The following is a 3,877-nucleotide window of genomic DNA, read 5'->3' on the forward strand; positions in this document are numbered from 1 at the left end:
GTGCTGCTAATTTGCTGCATTTAACAGACACTTAATTGTTGCCATCTTCAACGGTTCCCTCTATCCACTAACTTTACCTTACAAGGGGTTTCTTGAATCACAAATTCAGTTATTTCCCATCTTGACAAACCATATCTTACATACTATTTTAAATATACCTAAATATACCTAATTTGTCCTTGTTAAAGTTATTTCATGCTCTTCCCACTATTTATACATAATCTGTTACAGGTAGCCATCATACCATAGCCTTCATTTTACTAAACCTATTGAGCTTTCTCTCTTTTGTTCTGACACACTGTCTATGCTTTGATCCCTCAGCTGCCCTGCTCACTTAAAAACTTAATTTGTCTTTTTTAAACTTGACTTGGTAAAGACCATGACCATATCAGTATATAAATGAGTGAATACAAAACTATATTAATAACTTTCCTGTTATAAATTCCTTATTTGCCTCTTGGTGTCTGTCATGCAGTGTGATTGAGCACCTCAGTCTCTTTCCCCTGCTGTCATCTGCTGCTGAAGTCCAGTTTGCCAAGAGAATTAATTATTCATATACATGCATGACCTGGCATTATGGCACAAATTAATCAAACATATTTCTCCTGGTTTGGATTACTCTCAGTAGTGGTGATAGCTCAGAGTTTCCTCAGCAGATATCATTAGCTTATTCCTATCTTTTGTGTCCTACTCAGTTAATAAAAATCTTGGAATTGATCCTAGACCAACTTAACAGAATTCTACAATTGCCTTTTCAACACAGCCTTGGTTCTTTCTTACATGATTTTTATCCTTGCTCATGTTAATTCCTGTCTTTCATAGTTCAACTCATTATGGGTTCTTGTTAAGCTTTCTGTGGATGTCCAAGAGGTTTACAATGAATTCCTCCTTTAGAATGTATATTGTGTCAAATGGACCTAGTGATAGATCTTTGATAAAGCATGTTTGGTTGTAAGCCTTGGAAAGTGGGGATAAGATGAACTGTTCTGTATTGTTGAGAATAATAATCTTTTTATTTTGCTATCTGCAATTTGATATTTTAAAAAAATCCTTGCTGCCATTCAGAATTAGTTTCATTTGGTGATTACTTCTGTATACTGGGATGAAGGTCACCAAGTTTGCCTTACTAGTTGAGTCATTCAAGCTCCCCAGCACAATACTTAAATCTGCTGCAAGTCCTGTTTTGGTGTGTGACTTTGTGAACCCTGGGACGTATGCCATCTAAATCTGCAATGCATAGCTTTAATACTAAGGATTAAAAAGCTGATGGTGAGAAACATTGGACATGCTCCTATTTTAAGCAGTCTAGCAGGACCACCTCCTGTTCTCCTGTGCTTTGAGGAAGAGTAAAGAAAGCTTCTACTTTTTTATGATAAACATGTTAGCAGTTAAAAGATTCTGACTAGCACAAGACAATTTATGAAAGCTCCACCTGTGATATTATGTGCCAGTTACTTGAGATTATTCAAAATAATTTCCTACTTCTTTATGATAAACATGTTAGCAGTTCAGAGACTGTTGAAATGCAAGCAATTTTTTTCCTGTAACCGGGTGCAGCACTTGAGCTCTGGATGAAACAACTGCCACTCTTCTAGTTTTACTAGTTTAATGTTGTGCTTCCACACAACAGACCGAGAAAACCTGGTGGCAACTCAGCTGAAAAAAAAGTTGCATGAAATGCTGGTGTTTGGACTGCTGTGGGTGGAGCCCTGGTATGACTCAGTGGGTAGTGACTCTCACTTGAACAGCTGAGCTTTCACAGCTCTTCCTGAAGTGAGCTGAACTTGCTCTGCTCCCTGTGCACACGGAAGGTTAACTCAACAGCTAACCCTGCCCATCTGCATTTTAATCACCACAGTCACAAGGTGCTGTAACAGGAGAAGTATTTTTAGCACATAATTCAGACTCAGACCACTGCGGTATCCCGTTGGGTTTGTTATACTTTGACCTATGGTTCAAAGCTGAACAGATCTTGTTGTTTAGGACAAACTGTTGGAGAATTTGGGAGATGATTGGGTGGATTTTTTGTTGTTGTTTTGTTTTCTTTTTTATTTAAATATATTGGCTGAAATAAAACATAAAAAAATAATGCTTCATATTAAGTGGAAAAAATTTTCCAACCAGGACAAGTAGCACAGAGAAGTATCAATGCTTTAGTGACCTATGTCACCACTAGTAAATGACTCCAAAAAAAAGTTTTGTTTCAGCTCTATTTGGCAGCAGGTAGTTAGCACAACTATGTAGGTGAGAGCCAAGTCCATCCAGACCAGCATCCTGTCCAGTATCATGCCTTAGCACAAGATGCAATGATATTACAAAAAGAGAGAAGCAATAGTTTGTCTCCCAGCTTCACTGAAGTTGAATTTTCTAATAGTGAGAATTTGGCTTGACTGTGCACAGGGTTTTAGAAGCTTTCCTAAGTGTGCTAGCTCTGGCTATAGTAACAAGCCAAAGGATTTTCTAAAATGCAGGGAATTAAATTGGATAACCCCAACAGTTTCATGCCATGCTTTAAAGAGAGTCATTCCAGTATTTCTGTTAACATCTAAGCATGCAGCTCATTTAACAGACTCTTGATGTATGCCTTCTTACTAAAATGTTTTCTCTTGCTGTTCTCCCAATTGTTTTTGAAGATTGTTCCTTTCCTGAATAGCTCATATCCAAAAAGTCCACTAAATGGAAGAGATAGAGAACTGTGTATTTTATAAATGTGCTTGGTTCCCATGGAAACAGGGGCTTAAATATATACCTGTCCTGAAAGAAGTGTGTTTAACAAAGGCAAAATGAAGTAGACATACACTGGGAACAGCAGCTGAAGAATGATGTGAGGATTAAATTCTTAAAGCTGCTCCTGATGCTTTCTGGGCAAACAAGGTAGAACAAGCCCAGTTTCGCTGAAGATAGGTTACTTATTAGATTCTTTGTGTGGCTTTAGATGCTTTTCATTTGAAGCGAGTAAACCTGGTAAATTATTACCCACCCATTTTCTGCTGCTGTAAAACTAGAAGAGTGGCAGTTGTTTCATCCAGAGCTCAAGTGCTGCACCCGGTTACAGGAAAAAAATTGCTTGCATTTCAACAGTCTCTGAACTGCTAACATGTTTATCATAAAGAAGTAGGAAATTATTTTGAATAATCTCAAGTAACTGGCACATAATATTACAGGCGGAGCCTTCATAAATTGTCTTGTGCTAGTCAGAATCTTTTATGAATAATGAAGCACCAAGTGAAGGAGGGACTATGTATATGTAGTGTCTAAGTATAGTATGAATAAACATTAATAAACAGACAGAAACAAAACACTAAGTGCACTCCCCACAACTGCATGCAAGTAGCTAAGATTTCTTTCTAGAGGTAGGTATGTGGTAGTCAGGACCATCTTACCTTTGTGCCCTCCTGGGACCTAGATCCTGGTCTTGAGTAACTACATCAAAAGGACCGACTCCTATAGCTCTGCTTACGTCTTTTATCCCCTTTGCCTGTGCACACTGTCCTGGTGGCCTAGGTGACTTGGCTGACTCCCTGCCAGCTCCTGAATGATGATTTTGATCTACAGACTGGCGTTACTGGGTAACAGACTTGATTTAGAGCTACACGCACTAGGGATGAACTCCACCGCAGCGGTGCTGCAGGGAACCTCCAGAGGGGCTTTCTCCCTTCCCGTCCCAAGCGGGTGGCTGGGGAGCCCCGGGGGAGGCACCGCCCGGCGCTGCCCGGCGCAGCTCCACCGGCTCCTCACTGCGACGCTGCGGCACCTGCGGCTTTCAGCTTACCTCTCGGCCGCCCTGAAGGAGAGCTGGGCACACTGCAGCCTCCCTTCAGCAAGATGGGCCAAACCTGCACAGACAGGACCAGGGGCTCGGGGTAGCAGGGCGCTC

The sequence above is a fragment of the Merops nubicus genome, unplaced genomic scaffold, assembly GCF_000691845.1.
Source record: "Merops nubicus isolate BGI_N331 unplaced genomic scaffold, ASM69184v1 scaffold48055, whole genome shotgun sequence".
Classification (NCBI taxonomy): Eukaryota; Metazoa; Chordata; class Aves; order Coraciiformes; family Meropidae; genus Merops; species Merops nubicus.